The 21,524-nt window shown below is 36.5% G+C and overlaps 1 pseudogene; it reads left to right on the top strand.

Moving 5' to 3' along the window:
- The first annotated feature begins 965 nt into the window (after nt 1-965).
- Nucleotides 966-19,876, top strand: LOC103257402 (annotated as a pseudogene).
- The last annotated feature ends 1,648 nt before the right edge of the window (nt 19,877-21,524 follow it).

Genomic DNA, 21,524 nt, shown 5'->3' with positions numbered 1-21,524 from the left:
TGGGCGCGCACCTGGCTAACCTTTTTGTTTGGGTGTTTGTTCTTCTGGTCGGGATGGGGTCTCGCTCTGTTGTCCAGGCTGGTCTAAAACTTCTGGACGCAAGCAGTGCTCTGGCCTTGACCCCCCACAGTGCTAGAGTCTCACACCCAGCCTCCTCTCTGAACTCGTTTTTCAACATATGTCTATACGTATTTTTACTAGTTAGATGTGAGTACTATAATATCTACAAATCGCATGCTTTTTTATGGCAGCATAAATTATGCTTATAGTTTTACAAGTGCTTTGTCATTAGGGAAAGTTCTTCAGCTGTTTAAGTCCTTCACAGATTGGGAGTGAGGGCAGTTATTTCCATGGAGGATTTTTCTCCTTTTCCTTGGTCCCTTCCGCTTCTGCCTGTGTTGTGCTGAGCTTGGAGACTGTGGTAGGAGTGTGAAGAGACTCTGCTTCAGGTCATTTACTATAATACTTTTCGTATTTTTCTCTTTTCAGGGGAGCTAAATAACTGTGCTAGACACATTAGTCATGGCCTGGCCACACCCACGCTACTTACTAGGGAATTTCCCTGCCCAGAATCCCAGGCTGGCCAAGGGGAAGCAGGCCAATCAGTACCTGCCCTCCCCATCTGCACATGGGTTCTAGCACGCGCGCATGCACACGCACACCTCTCTCTCTCTCTCTCTCTCTCTCTCTCTCTCTCTCTCTCTCTCTCTCTCTCTCTCCCTCCCCCTCCCCCCTCTCTCCCTCTCCACCTCCCTCCACCTCCTTCCCTCCTTCCCTCCCTCAAGTTAGTTTTCTCTGTGTGACCGGTTTATACATTTCATAAGAACTGGCACCAAGTCCTGAATATACTGTGGTCCCAAAATATTGGTTTCATGAATTGGACCTAGCATATCTAAGAGTGTTTATGAGATTGAAGTTGCGATGGCTGTCTCTTTTTTCTTTAGTTTTCCTATTGTGATTTTACCATGGAAAATCATTTGGCTAAGTCAACTGAAGAATGAACATTTCAGTACCAGGATTCTCTTCCATCATTGCCTGTTCCTTCGCTTGAAGAATCATTTAAAAATACCTTGAATCAGGTATGTTCATAATCATTTTGCATACATTAATATTATTAGCAACTTGGAAAACTATGATACCATTTGTTAGAGGTTCTAATTGCTTCTTCCTCTGGACTTGTGATAATTAAAGACAGTTGATCCTTGAACGATGCAGGGCTTAGAGGTGCTGACCCCTGCCCAAAGAAGTCTGAGTATGACTTTTGACTTCCCTAAAACCTAACTGCTTTTAGCTTACTGTTGACCACAAGCTTTTTAAATAGCATAAACAGTCCATTAACACATATTTTCTATGTTGAATATATTATATACCATATTCTTTTTTTTTTTTTTGAGTTAGAGTCTCACTCTGTCACCCAGCCATATTCTTGATATAAAGTAGAGAAAGACAATGTTAAGAAAATCACAAGGAAGAGAAAATATAATTTATTATTCATCAAGTGAAAGTAGACTATCATAAAGATCTTGCTTATCGTCGTCTTCTTGCTGAGTAGGTGGAGGAAGATTAGTGCTTGGTCTTGCTGTCTCCGGGGTTGCAGAGGTGGTAGAAGTGGGCAGGAGAGGCAGTCACACTCAGGAGAACTTATATTGAGTATAAGTGGACCTGTGCAGTTCCACCTGTGTTGTTCAAGGGTCAGTTGTGACCTTAATGTATCCAAAACTTTTCTCTGTTTATGTTCACTTTTCCATAGTTTGAAAAGCCAGGTAGTATTAATAGGTTTACAGTGAAAAATGTAGTTCTCTGCCATATCTTCCTGGCCTCCTCCTGCTTTGTAAATCCCACTCCCTCAGGCAAGGATTTCCAGATCTTTTATCTGTTTCTTGTGTTGTTTATCTTCATATTTAAACTGACATTCCTATATTACTATTTAGCTGTAATATAAGGTCTTTTATTTGTAGATTTAAAAAGTTAATTCCTAGAAATATATAGATTATGCTCTCTTATACCTCCTAACCCTTTCTGCCCTCAACATATACACAATTCAGCATACTTATATTTTTCCTCCCATTCTCTCAGTATAGTGGTTCAAACTCACCATTGGGTATTAAACCAGTAGTCACTTGGTTTAATTCGGATTTCTTCTGATTTTAATCAGTGTTTACCTGATTTAACTCACCTGACCTTTCAGAGTTTATGATTATGTGATTATCATTCAAAAGTAAACCATGCATTGTACTTTGATTACTTTTTGCTGCATTGTTTTGTTTTTCCTCATTTTTCATTTGCTTAGTCTGCTTTGTGTTCATAAATAATTCATTTCCAAATACCTTAATACACTGAAAATCCCTGAATACATGTATATGCATAAGAGATTCTGTTGGCTTCTTTTCTTCTTGATACATCCCTCCTGGATCACTGTACACTCCTGCTTTAATCAGTGTTAGCTTTTCTCCAACTGCTGGACTTCTGTTATCCTGGGGCTTTCCTTTGCCATCATCCTGACAGTTCTCTCCACTTCTTCTCCTGTGTTGAAGTCTCTGTTTCCTGAAGTCCGTGTCTTCCCCTTTGTTGGTTCACTCCCTTATTTTGATACATCTTCAGAAGATTCTTGAGAAGGATGCTTGTGAGAAAAAGAAATGTGAGACCTAAAATATATGTTTAGTTGATTGTTTTAAAGGCATTTTTCCTCTTGAGAAGTCTGATGCGACTCTGATTTTTTTATCCTTTGTATGTAACCCATTGATTTTTACTCCAATCCTTTTTCTTTTTTTTCTTTTGAGTTGGAGTCTCACTCTGTCGCCCAGACTGGAGTGCAGTGGCCGCTCCCGGCCACCGCAGCCTCGACCTACTGGGCTCCGGCGATCCTGCCACCTCAGCCTTCCGAGTAGCCAGAATTACAGGCATGCGCTACCACGCCCGGTTGATTTTTTTGATTTATTGTAGAGATGAGGTCTTGCTGCCCAGGCGGGTCTCAAACCCACGGGCTCAGGCAATCCACTCACCTCAGCCTCCCAAAGGCGCGGGATTACAGGCTGAGCCACCGAGCCCGGCTTCCAATCCTTTTTCTTATTACTAGCATTCTGAATTTCTTAGTGATATCCTTTGGTGGGTAGCTTTTTTGGTTCATTTCTCTAAGCATTCAGTCAGCGGGGTCTTATAGTTTTTTTAAAATTATGCTCTTCAGTTCTAGGGAATTTTAAAAATAATGTTTCTTTGATAATTTTTTCCTCCTTCTTTCGTTTTGAGACTGAATCCTTTTGGACTAAGTTTTTAATTAAGACATGTTTTCCCTTTCGTTATTAGATCCTTTTCCTTTTTGGTCTGTTGACTGATATCACCAATCCTTTTGTTTGTTTGTTTGTTTGATTTCTGACTCCCATGTGAGAGGCTGTCCTCAAATCCTTGGCAGTTCTTAATCATTCATATTTAAGCATGAGACTAAAAAGCAGACTGGTAGGACTTTAGTGGGCCTTGTTGCTGGAATAGGGTAGAAACCTAACAATTCCATTAGGGCATACCCAAGTACTGTTCAGTTTCCCCAAAGAGAAATCCCCTCATCTCTTGCGTAGAAGAAACAAACCAGTGTTTTGGGAGCTAAGTGGGGGAAGGAGACTGGGGGGACTCATCGTTTAATATGGGCTGAAATTCACGTATTCTGTCTTGTCTGGTTTATCTTCTGAGAGTAAACTTTCTGCTTTTTATTGGCATTGGGAGGAAGTTTGTGGCGTGGAGGAGGAGTTCTACAAGGGCCTGTGTGGGTGAGGTGGTTGCCTAACAGCTGCTTTTGAAGACATTCAAGCAATCTCCCTGTCTTTGAGGTCTTGAATCTTCTTGGATTCTACTGCAGGAGCTGATTTGCTACTTAATTTGCACCTAACCTACCCCTGTCTCTTGCCCACTTCCACTCCCCAGGTTTTAGATGTTAACTTTATTCTGCAGAGCCAGTTGCCATTTTCCTCTATGTTTTCTAATTTGTAAAATGTTAGTTTAACTTGTCTGCTGTTCTCTCTCTGTCCTTGTGAATTTTTGCCTTTTAAAAAGTTCTTTTCTCTCATCTGCTTTCATCCAGGAATTTTAATTTCTTTTTTAAAAAAACTAACCGATATCTACTGTTTTTGGATCTTCACTCATACTCTCTCTGAATATAGCTATTTAGATTGATTTTTACGGTTTGTCATTGAAAAAGCAAAAATCATACAAAAGGAAGATATTGATGTTTCTTGTTTTCTCATTTATTTCATGGATTAGGGACTTTTTATATCTTTTTCTGGAGGAAGCAAGAAATTGGCCATGAGGCACCCTAAACTACTCTGTGTATGAATTACATTTACATGCATATTACATTTATGTGCATAACGTTCAAGGTTCTAATTTGAGCATTCATGGAAAGTTGCTTTAATTTCTTTTAATTGTGGCTAAACAGTATTACTTTTTCACTAGACTAATAGCTAGATATTTGTCCCACCTCCATAATTTTAGCTATCATCTAGAATGGTTTTAAAAGAATTTTTCAAAAAATTATACTGTCTTTTTTTTTTTTTACAGTATTTTGTATTGTTGCTTTTCAGCCATTTTCAGGTTGTAAACTCTTATTTATTATACTGCTATGATATTTAATAAAATACTGTGTTTTACACATCTGACTCTTAAGGTTTTGTTTAAGTAATAATTATAGAGGTGAGTTGGTGGTACTTGATGTCTAAATACCTTAATACGTCTTTTTTCTTTCTAGTAAAGCCATTTGCAAATGAAGAAGAATATAAGAAAATGGAAGCAATAGTTCAAAAATTTCAAAATGGGATTGGAGAAAAATTGCAACAGAAATTACTCGAGAGAGCAAAAGGAAAAAGAAATTGGATATTTGTTGTTATAATTGAAAAATTGATATGTTTAAAGAATGAGAAATAAAAATGTACATAGATTTTATTTTTAAATTATTGCTATAGGCCAGGCTCAGTGGCTCAACCTGTAATCCCAGCACTTTGGGAGGCCGAGGTGAGTAGTTTCCCTGAGCCCACGGGTTTAAGACCAGTTCAGGGAACTTGACCAGACCTTGTCTCTACAATAAATAAATAAAAACTAGCCAGGTATGGTAGTGCACACCTGTAGTTCAACCACTTGGACGGCTGAGGTGGAAGGATCGCCAGAGCCCAGCAGGTTGACGCTGGGGTGGCTGTGAGCATGCCACTGCACTCCTACCTGGGTGACAGAGTGAGACTCCAACTCAAAAAAATAAATAGTTAAAATAATTAAATAAATTACTGCTATAAAAAATGTTGCAGTCATTATTGTCATTATAATCCAAAAGAATGAATGAATCACTTAACTCTGGGAGTTTTGAATATTGTGGGTGGGCCTCCAATTTACTTGAGAACTTGTTAAAATACAGATTTCCTGGAATCAATAGTTCTAATTCACTATGTCTGGAATGAGACCCAGAAATCCTTATTTTGACAACCGCTCCATGGGTTCTGGTGCAGGTAATCTGTAGACTGTGCTTACAAAAAACATTTTGTTCCGGTGACTAGTCTGAAAAACCCAAAACACTAAAAGAGATGTGTCACATAAGGTGGCATAGAAATATTTAAACAATGCATGGGAGAAAAGAGGCCATTAAAAATTGGAGTGGAGAATGGTTATGCATTTTGTATGTTTTGATTAGATAAATTGAAGGAGAAGCTGGTCTAACAATTACTGAGGATCTCAGTAATTTTCTACAAGGACTCTTTCTTGACTCCTTGGCTCAACTGCTTCTCTACCTCTCTATTATGAACCAGAGGATGAGTTTTCATAAATAAAAAGCATTGCCTTAATCTAGAAATGACTAACTGTCTTTTAGTTTTAGAAATAAAAAGCAAATTTTTTTCTGAGCCATTGGTAGCTATGATGGAATAATACAATTTTACACTTCCGGATTCCTTTGTTCTCAGTTTTGAGCCTTAGGTGATTTTAATGAAAGTAGTGTAAAGGTAAAGAAGTTGTTTACCTCTATCCTTTTTGCTATGTCTCTTTCTGAATTGCTAATTATAGTTTATAACATCAATTTCTTCAAAAAGAACTTCAGGTAATTTGATAAGATGTTGCTTACTAATGCATGGAATTCAGTTGCATATTGTGAAAGAGGGACACAGAAAATAGTGTCCATGAAAAATCTCAAATAGTTTTAAGCCCACTGAAAAGTTTTGGCATTTCTGATTTAGTAGTTCCGTTTTTTGTTTGGAAAAGAAAGCATGTAAATGTCTTAGTAACTGTTATCATTAGGTGAGGATTTTTTGCTGTATAACTGTTATACCCCAAGAATTCTGAAAAAAACAACTAAGTCCTTTGTTTGGGTATTTGTGACTTCAATATAATGATCTGTCTGAAAGTACCTTTCATTGTTTTCTTGTTAAATGTTTTGGATAGTGAAGTTGAACCAAATAATATCTAAGATTCTATAGTTCAAAAAAAATTGTTACAATAGCATTTTTCCTTTTTAAAAATTTATTTTAAATATGTGGGGTACACTTCAGGATTTGGTATACAAGTGGTCATCATGCAGGTAAAGTATTTTTCAACATCTATGATGATTTAAAACAAAACATATTTTTAATTGTTAAAGAATAATTAAAGAACACATGTACTTTGCTTTTTGTATTGCCAGCAGTTACATAGTCAAATATTATGAAGAACATTAAGCTGATGTTCTCAATTTCTTTTAGCTGGAGGAATGGTGGCTGAATGTTGCCTATCTGGATGTCCGTATACCATCATGACTGAATGTCAACTTTGCAGGTCCTGCAGCTCATTTTAAACACTACTGGCCTCCAAAGGAAGGCATTCAATTAGAAAGAGGAAGTATAATTCTTTGACATAATTTGAACTACTGGCAGCTGTTAAGAAAGTAAGGACACGTGAATTTAATAAAAATTTTACCTGAAGTCTCAGGTAACAAAATGTTAAGAAGCGTAATTTACTTATTTGGGGGATAAATACCACAGTAGTGACTGGTTTTTAAATTTTGTAAATGACTTTGTGATCAAAGTAATTTTTTTTTATAGAGAAAAAGTGCCTGTTCATAAAGTTGGAAATACTCCTCTAGATATGAATCAATTCCGAATGCTATTTTCTACCTGCAAAGTTCCAGGAATTACTAGAGACTCAATTATGAATTACTTTAAGACTGGTAAGTAAAAATATGGGTACTTATTTAAGCAATTTTTTAGTAGGCGTTTGGTAGCCTTCTACTATGACACAATGGTGCATATAGTTTTAAAGAATATTTCTGTTTGGGCTTTGACAAATTGAAGGCTTTCTATGAGCCTTAGATTTGAGTCATTCTGATTAGTTTGGATGTCATTTATGGGAGTAGATTTTCTAAACTGTCTTACATGGTTCGACACAAAGTTGATGCTTATATTGTATCATTTGAGAGCTTAACATGTAGTTGAAGAGTAGAATTATGAATCAGAATATTGAGAACATGCTGAGACATGATCTGGGTGCTTTTCTTTTTACCTTCATTCCTTATTATCTGAATTGTCTTTTTGATGTCTGCTTATATGTGCTTATCATGCCCCATTTTTCTTTGTGAGTATGCATTTTTTTTCTAACATGAAGTGAATGCCTGGAGTCACTCTTCTTAGAGCTAGGGATGTCCTTAGATAAGGTAACTCTTTTGAGCTGCAGTGTGTATAATGAGGATTCAGTAATCTAGTAATGTGTCTCTTGATGTAGTCATGGTTATTCTACTCTTGGACTTATGGCTGTGTGAAGAGATATAGAGATAGGGATAAGTGAGCATGAAAAAATATCAGAGAGTGATAAATATTACATAGAGAATTCAAATAAGATGAGTAACTGTGTGACTATTTTATATTAGGTAGTAGGAAAGGCTTCTCTGAGGATCTGAATGATACGATGGAGTTACATAGATTTTTGGTTAAGTTCAGTTTTTGTAGTTGTTGTCTTTTTTGTGTGTTGAGGGCAGTTTTTCCTGGACAGGAGTAAACTTGACAAGTTCAAAGGGCAATATAGATGGAACAGAGCAGGCAAGAGGGAGGTAGGCAGATTGAAACGGTGACAAGAGGGTAGATCATAAAAGTACTTCATAAACCAAAGTAGGTGTTTTGACCTTCATTAACAATGGAGTAGAAACGACTAGTGAGTTTTTAGAAAGGGAATGATGGGATCAGATTTATTTTTTAAAAATATCTTTCTACCTACTGTTTAAAAAATGAATTTTTAAGAGAGGCACATAAAAAGCAGGAAAATCCATTAGAAATTTTTTATAGTAATCAAAGTGAGCCATAATAATGGCTGTACTAGAGTTGTGGTATAGAAGTGTTGAAAAGTTATCACACTCTGGATATAGTTTGGGTTTGGGGTTACCAGAATTATTTATATATCAGTTGTTAGATAGAAGAGAAAAATAGGAATCAGATGACTTCACGATATTTGGCTGAAGCAGCTAGCAGGGTAGAAGGGTGTGTAAGTTCATGGGAAATTTGGGAGGAGATGTTTTAGCAAGGAAAATCATTCCTATACTTGTCCCTTGCTTTTTTTAAAATAGATGAATTGTTCTGACTCCCAAGGATAATTCTTCTATATGTATGCTGGATCCCACTTCCTCATGCCTAGTCAAGGACCTTGGTTTTGCATTATCTTTCTCTTTCCGCTTCATTATCAGTTTTCTTTCTTTACTGGATTGTTCCATTCTGTAATATCTCCCATCCTGAAAGAAAAACAATTCACCTCTTGCCTCCTTCTAGTGTCACACCCCAGTCAGAGCCACCATCCCCTCTCACATAGGTTGTTCTCACCTGGACCACTTTAGTTACCTCCTAACTGATCTTGCTTTGTCTTCCATTCCTCCCTGTGGTCTGTTCTCCTTGTAGCAACTGGAGCGATCTTTTAAAAGTATTAGTTAGATGGCCAAGCACAGTGGCTCGGCTGAGGTGGGAGGATCACTTGAGGCCAGAAGTTCAAGACCAGCCCGATCAACATAGGGAGACCCCATCTCTACAAAAATATAAAAATTAGCCAGGCATGTTGGTGTGCACCTATAGTCCCAGCTACTCAGGAGGCTGAGGCAGGAGGATCATCTAAGCCCAGGAGGTCAAGGCTTTAGTGAGCTATGATCATTCCACTGCATCCAGCCTGGGTGGCAGAGTGAGAATCTGTCTCTTAAAAAATTAGTCAGATCATGTTATCACTCTCCTGCTCAAAACCTTCCATTGGTTTCCTTCCTATTATACTTGAAAGCTCTTTCTGAGGCCAGTCTGATCTGGCCTCAGGCTTATCTATCACTCTGCCCTTTTCTGTCTGTTCCAGCTGCACTTGTTTTCCTTTAAGCTCCTCAGCTCATGCTTGTCCTAATGCCTCTGTAGTTGCTGTTTTCTCTGCCTGCAACTTTCTTCCTCCTTATTTCTGTGGCTCCCTTTTCTCACTTCCTTCAGTTCTCTGCCCATATATCCCGTCAGGCTCATCCTCGGTAGCTCCCTCCTGTCATCCTCCCCACTTTCAATCATGTATTGATTAATTTGGCATCAGGTTTATTTTTCCTTTTCTAGCCCTAAATCTTGAAAAGGATGTGATCAGCAGGTGACAGCAATAAATGGGCAGTGGTGGTAGAGGTAAAAGGATCTGAAGGTTTTTGAAGGGAAAGAGAATAAATGATTTGGAGGTAGCCAAGAGGAGCAAGGAAAACACATATCTCACCTCTTAGGTGTTGAGGAAATAGGGTAAAAGAGTACTGATATCAGTAGACAGTCTGACCTCATAGTTGATGAATAGATTTCATGTGATAATGTGTGGAAAGCAATTAGTATTAACCTATAAATAATACCAACCAGTACATTTCCTCCCAGTAGCAATGTATCTCTTCTCTTTCTTCCTCTTTCTTTTAATTTTCTTAGTGAGCAGAGGTAGGGATCATAGAAGAAGACCCTTGGCAAAGTGACAAGTACCTAAAGAAATGGAAATAAATCACAACAGTTTAAGATTTACAGCAAACAAATAGTTATTGGAGAGTTAAGGTATGCCAGAGGAATCAGAATCATTGTCGGTGGCTTACCAGGAATTATCAGAGCCTTAAATAAAACTACAGACTGGGCAGAAGTCTTTCCCCTTAAGCCGGGCTCAGTGGCTCAGCCTGTAATCCCACACCTTGGGAGGCTGAGGTGAGCGGATTGCCTGAGCCCGCGGGTTCGAGACCCGCCTGGGCAACTTGGCGAGACCTCATCTCTACAATAAATCAAAAAATTAGCTGGGCGTCGTAGCACGCGCCTGTAGTTCCAGCTACTTGGAAGGCTGAGGCAAAAGGATCACCAGAGCCCAGCAGATCGAGGCTGCGGTGGCTAGGAGCGGCCACTGCACTCCAGTCTGGGCGACAGAGTGAGACTCCAACTCAAAAAAAAAAAGTCTTTCCCTTTGTCACTGAAGCATACGGTTCTACTGAAAATTGTTTTACTGAGGAATCACAGCTAGGTATTTTTATAACCAAATTATCTGATGAGCAATAACATTAAAATAATTCAGAAGAGAAGCTTGTTAATTTAAGTGGCTGTCCTCCAGGATGCCTCTGATGCACTCCTCTCCTTGCCATTTCTATCCCTGGATAAAACTAGAAAGCCCTGTAGTAGTTGGGATTTATATGATTCTCATGGTATTTGAAACTCATGGTTTTCTAGATGTCTCACATGGGCAAGTTTCAAGAGCATGTATTTATATTATAATAACTGAAATTCCAATAGCTTATTAAAAGTTTTGTTCATGTGCTATATGATAAAAAAAATTAGAGAAATGATTATTTTCTGTTATTGGATGCATGCAGCTTTACTCCTGTTTAACTTTGGGAAATTTGAATCTTGTGTCTTCAATTTCTTATTCAAGAGAGTGAAGGACGTTCCCCAAATCACAGTGCAGTGCTGTGTCAAGGCCAAGTTTTTGTCTTTGATATAATACACGAAGGATGTTTGCTCACTGCACCAGAGCTTCTCAGGTTTTCAAACTACATTTTTGAGTCTTTAAGGTTTTGCTTGAGTTAAAATTTAAATGTTTAGAATTGACTTTCTATAAGGTGACTGTAAGCTGAAAAATAAGACTTTTTTTATACATGCTTGTTTAAAAATCGATTTGTATTTTATTTTGAATTTCAATTAATTTTTAATTTTATTGGACATATATGAATATGTTTGCTTGGAGAAAAGGAAAACATTGCAGATGTTACCAATTCCATTCCCTCCCCAGAATTAATCACTGTTACTACACTGTTTCAGTGTTCCATCGTTCCAAATCTGTTGCAATGAATTTAGAGCACATGTAGCCTAATATGTTATATAGTATTGTAAGTATGTATATATACATAGAGTATGCATTATTTTATATATATATATTTAAGTATATTATGGAAAATTTCAAGATATACAGGAAATTATATAAGAAGCCCCCCCGACCCATCCTCTAGCTTCAATAGTTATTATCTCATAGTTAGTGTTGTTTTAGCTATATCTCTTATGCCCCTCCCCTTACTGTCACATGTATTATTTTGAAGAAAATCTATGACATAATATTCTTTCACTATAAATATTTTAGTGTACCTCTCTATAGTATAAGGACTCTTTAAAAATGCACATATAGGCCCGGTGTGGTGGTTCAAGCCTGTAATCCCAGCACTTTGAGAGGCCGAGGTGAGAGGATTGTGTGAGTCCAGGGGTTTGCGACCAGCCTGGACAACTCGGTGTGAGACCTTGTCTCTACAATAAATGAAAAAATTAGCTGGGCATGGTAGTGTGCCTGTAGTTCCCGCTACTTGGAAGGCTAAGGTGAAGGGATCACTGGAGCCCAGCAGGTCGACGCTGGGGTGACCATGAGTGTACTACTGTACTCCAACCTGGGCAATGGAGTGAGATACCAACTCAAAAACAAAAAAAAGATTAACAGTACATTTTTAATATTATTAATAGGCAACCAATTGTTCTAATTTCCTAGCTTATTTTATAATTGTTGCATTTTATATATCCATTTATAAATGAAATTATTTTTATTAGCTACTGCAAACATGTACAAAAGTGCACACAGAAGTATACAACTAAATACTCATGTAACCATCACCTATTTCTACTACTCCAGTCCCCCTCACACCTCTTCCGTGCTTTCTCTCCTTGCCAAGGGTAATCATATGCATTCTTTTCAGTTTTTATTATTATAAAGAAAAGGCTGATGTGAAAATTCTCCTATAAGTCTTTTGGTGTACATGTACATGCATTTCTGTATGGATTACACCCAAGAGAGAATTTGCTGAGTCATAGGGTATGTGTACATTCAATAGATAATGTCAGTTTACCAAATTAGTTGTACTAATAAGCACTTCTTTTAGTGTATGAGTGTTGTAGGAGTTCTTTATGCATTCTGGGTAAGAGTTCTTACTTGGTGTATATGTTGCAATACACAGAATAGGAGATGTTTATAATTACTCTTTGATTCTATTAAAGGCATTTTCTTGATGAACACGAGTCTTAATTTGGATGTAGTCCCATTTATAAATCTTTTACCATATGGACTATATTTGTGTTCTGTGTTTAAAAGTTTTTCATAACCCATTGTCAAGAAGGTATTTTCTTATGTCCTAGCATTTTGTTTTGCATCTCATGTTTATATGTATAGTCTACCTAGAATTAATTTTTGTGTGTGGCATAAGGTAGGGGTACTTGCATGTGAAAAAAAAATCATTTGTTTAGGTATTTTTCTACAGTTTACTTCTGTTATTAACATTAAGATTTATATTTTCATGTTGATGCAAATATAGCTACCTTACTATTACATAGAATTCCATCAAATGGATATACTATAGTTTTTTTAAAACTGTTTATTAGTACATATTGAAGTTGTTTCCATTTGTAGCTATAACAAATAATGAACATTGTCAACCATGCCTGTTTGTATATTTGGAGAAAATATCTATGGTTTGATCTTAGAAATGAAATTTCCATGTTATTATATATACATTTGAAAATTTTAAACTAAGTCAAATTGTTATCCAAAGTGGCATTATTTTTTCTACCAGTATTCTGTGAGGACATCTACTTCTCCACATCATTGCTGACATTATTATTAAACTTAAAACATACCTAGTAAACTGGTAGATGAAAAATTGTTTTCATTTTTGTTTGAATTTGCATATCCCTCCTACTAGTGAGGTTGAACATTTTATATATACCTATTTGTAGGCCATTTACTTGTATTTTTTCTTCTGTGAGTTGCTTTTGCCTATTTTTCTATTGACTGTTCTTATTTATTTATAGCAGTTACTTATATAGTCTTACACTAATCCTTTATAGATATGTATTGCAAATATTTTCTTCCAGTTAACTTAAAACATTTTCTGAAAATTGTACATTGTTAATTTTGATGTAGGCAAATTTATCTTTTCTTCTAAGTATTTTGCTTTTGCATCTTCCACTGTGTCTTCCAGTTATATATTTTAGTTTGTGTGTTTTAAATTTGACATGTAATTATTAGGTCAGGCTTATTAATTGGATTATTCAAAGCCACTCTTCCAGAAATTGAATACATGTGCTACATGGGATAAATTCAGTCTGTGACCTATTTTCGTTGAATTAGCAGAATTGAATTATTTAAAAATTAGGAGAATTCACATAAAAATCTAGATTTCTGTTTTCTCTTTTAAAAAAAAAAATGCTGACAATACCAGCTTGCATTCTGGCATGGGAAGAATGGGCTGGATCTGGGTAATCTAAAAGTTGCCCAATTCAGACTTCATTTTCTTGTTTCAGCTTGCCACCATACTTAGCATTCCCTACACTGAGCCAAATGTTACCTTTATTGATTATTTCACTTACACTGGTTAATTTTGTAGTTGCTTCATTTTAATAGTAGGAATTTATTTCTCTATCTCTTTGTCGCTTTCAAAAGAGGGATAATAAGAACTTCTGATGTACATTTGGTGTTGGTGGGCTTAATTTCTTTCCCCATATATTTCTTTCCTCTTATTTTCCTATCTTTCTCAATGACACAAGTATCTACCTGGTCAGCCATCCAAATCTGAGAATACCAACAAGCATTTGAAACTTTGGTAATAGAGATTTAGAAAGAAAATTGAGTTGAAGTTAGCGATGTGGTCACCTCTACGTAATTGTGACAGTTGGAGCTATTAAAAAAGTAGATGAGATTACCAAGAGAGAAACTTGTAAGAGACTTCCAAGAGGCCAGTGACAGAAATTCAGGGAAAGACAAGTTTGTCAGTAGAAGGAGGAGGACAAATGGTCAAGAAAGAAAACCGAGTGGTTAGAGAGGTAGAGAGAGCACAATGGAACAATGCTAAAAAGTCAAGGCAGAAAATAAATTTAAGATTTATACCTGACTGTCAAACATTCTTTAATTAGAAAAGGAAGACTGAGATAAAGTGACTAGATTTCTTCCATGGTACGTTATTGGTGACTTTTAGAAAACAATTTTCAAGATAATCGCTGGAGGACAAAACCAGAGGACAGTACATTAAAGAGTGGAAAGTAATGAAGGAAGAAACCAGATTGTATGGAGACATTAAGTTTAGAGTATTTTTAAAGGTGTGTGGTTCTGTAATGTAGATATTTTTAATACAAATCTTTGTGCTTTGAAATATAAAAAAAATTGGATGTATAGCTAAAAAATAGGTACATAGGTAGAATTATCCTAGTCATTGAGTCTGTACTTCTTAATGGTGAAGATTGGAGGTGTTATTATGTGACCTTTTATTATCCAACTTAAAATGTCATTTAGGTTCAACTCATTTCCCTTGCAACTTCTCTCTAAGAATGACAACCTTATAAAACGAACATGAAAATGGTCACTTCATAACTTAGAAGTGGAAAGTCAAATACTGCCTGTTCTCACTTATAAGTGGAAACTAAATAATGTATGCACATGGGCATAGAGAGTGGAATAATAGACACTGATGACTTGGAAGGGTGGAGCAAGGTAAGGGTTAAGAAATGACCTAATGGTTTGCATAATGGTTACACTAAGAGCCTTGACTTTGCCACTACACATATACCCATGAAATAAGCTTGCACTTGTATCCTCTAAATCTTTAATTTAAAGCAGAGAGAGAGAAAATGATCACTTCAGGGATCAGGAAAAGGTTTCATAGTCAAAACTGATGTTTTGATATGGTAAGGGAAGGGTAGCAAAAAGTACTATATGTAGCCAAACAGGTATATTTTGTTTAGAAATTCAGAATTTGTGCTGGTTACTGTGTGCACAAACTGAAGAAGCAGTTTATTGTCATCGAAGCAAAATCCATAGTTAGTAAAGACAAGTAATCAGGGAGAGAGGCAAGGCAAGTTTGCTCTTACCATAGTTTTGCATATATTGTTTGGTTAAGGAACCCTCATCTGCTCCACAGGACACTATTGATTTGCAAATAAAAGGGGAGAATTTTTCAGCAAGGAAATTATTTTTTATCAGTGTTGTTAATTTGTTATAATTGACAAATAGAGGAAACTGTGCAAATCAATAGCTGTGTTTTTGTCTGTTTTTCCAATTTTGAATAATGAAGCCACAAATAAGAGATGACTACTATGGTGTTTTTCTGACCATTTATAATGCTGCATTAGCATTTTAATTGATGTAATTCCTTAGCATGTGTCATAACGAAGTAGGATAAAACAAAAGCTCTGTGAATTTTTGACTGATGAAATTATATTTCTTCGTGGGAGAACACAGTCATTGACCTGCTTTATGTTTAAACATACATGAAACTCTTCAGAGTGGGAACATAAAATACTGTGTGGGGGGAGGGAATAGTTTATCCTCATCCAAGAGAATCTTTATAAAGTTTAGAAGTAGCAAAATGGCACATGAACACATTTAAAACTGATTACATGGTACCTTTTTTTTTTTTTTTTTTTTTGGTAAAACACAAATTTTAATTGTGCATATAGTAAGTCCTTTGGTTAAATATTTAGGCACATCGTTTTTTGGTGTTTTTTTGTTTTGGGGGTTTTTTTTGAGTCAGAGTCTCATTCTGTTGCCCAGGCTGAAGTGCAGTGACAAGCTCCCAGCCACCATAGCCTCAACCTTCTAGGCTCAGGAGATCCTTCTGCCTTAGCCTTCCAAGTAGCTGGAACTATCAGTGTGTGCCACCACACCTGGCTAATTTTTCTTTATTGTAGAGACAAGGTCTTGCCAAGTTGCCCAGGCTGTTCTTGAATCCCTGGGCCCAGACAATCCTCTTGCCTCTGCCTCCCCAAGTGCTGGGATTTCAGGTGTGAGCCACCATGCCTGGCAGCACATAGTTTTTAGTTAGATAAGATATACATGGTATTTGTAAGAATGATTGCCAGGATGAAAGGGGTATTTACTTGAAACCTGGAAATCCATGCACATTTTCAAAGTATAAATTATATGAGCCAAACTAAAATTTATTTGCTTAAATTATTTTCTAAATATATTTTTGGTGTTGATAGAACATATAATCACTTTTTTAAAAAGATGTGATGTAGGTAATAAATCTATTGCTGTTGAGGTCACAGTTGGTTTCTGTGGGTAATACTTAAGTAGTGATCAATGTTACAACCTTTTAAAGGCCAAACTAGTTACTGTCTGTCATTGCTCTTTTTGAATCTTCTTTCTTTCATTTTCCATAAGACAATTGACGTTCATCTACAAGAAGTGTGGTAGTGAACCTGATGGACCTGGGATAGCAGCATTAACCAGCGAGGAAAGAACTCGATGGGCTAAGGTTATGGTTTACACTTTTCTTGATGAATCTTTTATCTAACAAATTCTTTTGTGATTTTCTTATCTTTCATTTTATCTAAATTATAACATTTAGTCTTTATCTCCTTACTCTTTTAGGCACGAGAATATCTGATTGGTCTTGATTCAGACAACTTGACTTTGTTAGAAAAAATTCAGAGCAGTTTACTGGTATATTCCATAGAGGATGGCAGTCCACATTTAACACCAGAGGATTATTCTCAGGTTCTTAACTATCTTATTCTCTTTTTTCCTTCTTGCAGATTTTTCTGGAAGACTCTTGTATATATTGAATATGAGAAGATTTTTTTTTCTTTTTTTATATTCAGACTCTTAAAACTTTTTCTTAGTTTTGAAGTATACTTGTACCAAATTGAAACTTAAATTAACAGTTCTTTGTAAATTCTTACCACATTGTTTAGGTTCGTTTAGATATATTTTATACTTTGTTTAAAGAAATATGACTGTTGTTTGCATGTCATATATCAGTGTTTCCCAACCTTTTCATTGATTGCATACACAGAAAAGTTGCACAGAATGTTGGGTTAAATGAACTTTTCTTAACAAAGGTGACATGAGAACCTACCCATAACCCACGCTAGTGTGTCTTGACACCTTTGTTGGAAGTGTCTGTCCTAAGAATTATATTACCCCTGTAAGTAATTCATTATATCATTTGGTTTTATTGAACACACTGACATCAGTGGGTTTAAGGGTAAATATGGCCTTTGTTATTTATTCCCTCAAGGGGTGTTATTTCAGCTTCCTGGGAAATAATAAAACATAGTAATCATATTATAACTCTCTTTAAAAAATACTTAAGTTATTTTATAATGCATTTATTAATATTAAGCAATAGGAAAAAACATTCAGGATTGAAAAATCTTGTAGCTAGAAAACAACTTTTTTTTTTTTGAGAATTACCAAACTTTTTTTTTTTTTTGAGTTGGAGTCTCACTCTGTCGCCCAGACTGGAGTGCAGTGGACGCTTCTGGCCACCGCAACCTCGACCTACTGGGCTCCAGCGATCCTTCCACCTCAGCCTTCCAAATAGCTGGAACTACAAGCGCGTACTACCACACCCGGCTAATTTTTTGATTTATTGTAGAGATGAGGTCGTGCCAAGTTGCCCTGGCGGGTCTTGGACCCGCGGGCTCAGGCAATCTACTCACCTCAGCCTCCCAAGGCGTGGGATTATAGGCTGAGCCACCAAGCCCAGGTGAGAATTACCAAACTTTTTAAAGAAGAACATATTTTTATGTAGTGTTCAAATTGTTCTGACCACACACACATATATATAATAGATATTTCACAAAATGGTAATCACTTTTATTATCTATAATGCATTCTCATATTTCTATTCTTTTTTGATAAGAATATTGATTATGACACACTGAATTGGGCAAAAACCTACAGTTTGAAAAGCAGGTCTAGTGGGATGTAAATTCTTAAATACTTTCTTCCTAACTAGATTTTAATGACTAAACTTACCAAGGTCTCTAATACTATTCAAATTATAAAAGCCTAGTCCTTTCAATTTTATGTTCTCTAAACATTCATGAATATTGTACCAGCATTTTCTTTTCTGGTAAGATTTTCTTAACTTGAGGTTTTGAAAAACAGCTGAAGTCAGGACTGTGTCTTGCATATAACTGTGCTATCATTTTAATAAATTTGGTTGACCTGAAGAGGAACGATGAGATGATGTATATATGTTAAGGATGTAAATGCTTACAAGTCAGTTTTAAAACCATTTTAATTTGGAAAAATTAAATTTATTTTAGATAACTGCAGTGCTCCTTATTGGAGAGCCAAAAGTACGCTGGGGTGACAAATCCTATTGCCAGAGGCCAGCTCCAGCAGGTCAGGGTTTCCTGAAGGAGAGATGGCGTAGGCGCAAGAGAGAAAACTTGGACACCTGACTCTGGTGTTAGCAGGACGGATACCGTTTATTGTTAGTTAACAGAGAGCTTTTATATTATTCGTATGGGAAAGGACAAAGAAAATTCTTACAACAGGTGTAACCAGTAACTTAATTAATTAGGAGTTATCGCCATCTTGTGGTCTTTGAAGTAAACAGTTTTTCTTTATCATCTGAGAGTGATTAAGCCATTATCTCTTGAAAATTTTCTTAAGCTATACCATGACGTTTAATAAACCAAAAGCGCTAACTACTTTTAGTTAATAAGTCTTAAGTTTAAAAGGAGCTTTATTTAAACTAAACGTAATATATCACTTAACCTACAAAGTTTACTTTGATTATTTCTGTATACATCACTTGTTTAATTAAAAAGCCTTAGAATCACCAAAGCAAAACTATAAATTATACCTAGTGATAGTAGGAATTTGAGGCCTATTAACTTGACCAAAAACAGTGGCGAACATCTAAAAAATAACTATGAAAGTGACTTACTGTGAAAATACATACACTGACTTTTACTTTAATTCGATGAAAACCTATCCTATATGCATCAACTCAAAATCTTAACTATTCAATTAGATTAAGTAAAAAACCTTGATGACTAATCTTTACCCTAAATCCATAAAAACAATGTTATAAATCGCCTACATAACTCCTAGGTATGTGTCTGAACTTATAGTGAATTCATAATGAACTTACTATGAACTTGTGCTTCTAAAAAACCTTATGTCTAAACACTAAACTACATTATTCTAAATCAAATAAGAAGTGAGTGTACTTATATCATTTTTTACTCAAGCAATATCTAGTAACTCATAACCAAGTGAAAGAAAGTATCTTAAACGTGTTTCAGAGTTTAACTATTGCATATGTTAGAAAAGGCCAAACAGCATGGTGGGAAATGGAAAAATGAACAATGACATTCCTAGGTTAACTGTGAGTACTTCACATAAACATGTTGTTTTCTTCATGCTTGACTGTACAGAATTCTTCGGCTATATCAACAGCAAAGGCGGAAGACAGAAGGGCCTCAGCTGCCCGGACTCGCTTTGCGGCCTGGGGTCTTCAGCCCACCTGGACTTTGTCAATGAGGCGGGCCTCCAAGGCTGGCTCCCAACATCCTATAACCTGATTTCCTTTTCTAATGGAGTCTTTGGCTGTAGTTGTGATATAAGTATACTACTGAAGTTATTTTTTTCCCTTTTAATCTTTTAGGTTAGTTTAATGACAATAAACCACAATTACTTATGTTGTGCTGTGGTATAGTACAAGTAAATACTAATTTGGTTTTATGGCACTATAATAAAAGTTTAGTTATGAATTCTCAGTGAAAGTAGAGTATAGGACAAATTATTTTTTTCTTTAGTAAGGCTAACAGTTTGGTGTTTACTGTATCTGTGAAATGGAATTTACATATGCTATTTATGTAGTATAAGCTCTTAAAACTCAGTTACCTGCTTGCTAAGAATACCTCTTTTTAAAAATATGATATAGCATTATGTATATGTTTAGGCACAGGGAAATGTATATGGATATATTCCTAAATTTCAAGACTTACTTAGTGTTAGGTTGGTGAGCTGAGTCATTGTCACACATTTGCAAAGAATTGCAGGTAGATAAGGTGAAGGAGTGTTTATTCAGAAAGTAGATCAGAGAGAGAGCGGGAGGATCCAACTCTCCAAGACTGGAGAGGGGGCCAGATGCTTAAGGAACATTTGATGGTGAATGCTTGAAGCTGGGGATTTTTAACACTTTTCTTTAGGGGGCAGGTAAGCATTTACAGGAGCTGGCTTCATGGAGATGGGGTGTATTTCTTGTATCTCTGATGACCGGATAGATGGAGGTGCTCAGTCATGGGTGGTCAATCACATAGATGAGAAGGGTTAGGCCAGTAACTGAAAACAAATTCTTGGGAGAGAGGTAATAACTTAAGAAGGGCTAGGCTGGGTCAGTGAAAGACAAATTCTTGGGAGATGTTAATATTAGCATCTTGTGAGTGAGTGTGTGTATACATATATACACTCACCTACCTGGGAACTAGAGAACTGGTTGTTCTTCTAGTTAATGATTATTGCTGTGTTTGCCACATTAACCTAAGTACATGGCCAGGTCTGCTCAAGGTCAGTGACCAGAGAAACTCCATTGTGGGCTCTGTCCTTTTATCTAGTAACTAGGTAGCCATTTTCCTAAAATAACACATGATCCTTGAACATTATTTAGACTATGGATATTAAAATGTCTGGCAAATTACTACCATTTTTTATCTTCTTCATAAAAAATTATAACTTCTGTTCTCCTCCCATGGTGTTCTTTACTAGTTCTATCTTTTACATTTCTGGTAGGCATTTAGGAGGTCTATGAACCAAAAAAAATTTTTTTTTTGAGTCGGAGTCTCACTCTGTCACCCAGACTGGAGTGCAGTGGGCCGCTCCTGGCCACCGCAGCCTCGACCTGCTGGACTCCGGCGATCCTTCTGTCTCAGCCTTCCAAGTAGCTGGAACTACAGGCGCGTGCTACTACACCTGGCTAATTTTTTTTTTTTTGATTTATTGTAGAGATGAGGTCTTGCCAATTTGCCCAGGCGGGTCTCAAACCCGCGGGCTCAGGCAATCCACTCACCTCAGCCTCCCAAAGCATGGGATTACAGGCTGAGCCACCAACCCCGGCTAAGAAAATTTTTTAAAATGTTTAGTAGTTGTATTAATCAGCTTTAGGTGATAGAAATCTAAGTCAAACTGGCATTAGGTTAATAAGGCATTTGTTGGCAAGAGGTACTGCTAATTTTGGGTAAGGCTGACTTCTAGTGTTCAAACGCTTTCCTTAGAAATCTCTTTCCATTTTTTGGTATTCCCTCTATTTGACT

Source organism: Carlito syrichta, unplaced genomic scaffold (genome assembly GCF_000164805.1).
Source record: "Carlito syrichta isolate Samal-C Ts95f unplaced genomic scaffold, Tarsius_syrichta-2.0.1 Scaffold301691, whole genome shotgun sequence".
Lineage (NCBI taxonomy): Eukaryota > Metazoa > Chordata > Mammalia > Primates > Tarsiidae > Carlito > Carlito syrichta.
This window is presented reverse-complemented; position numbering and strand designations above follow the sequence as displayed.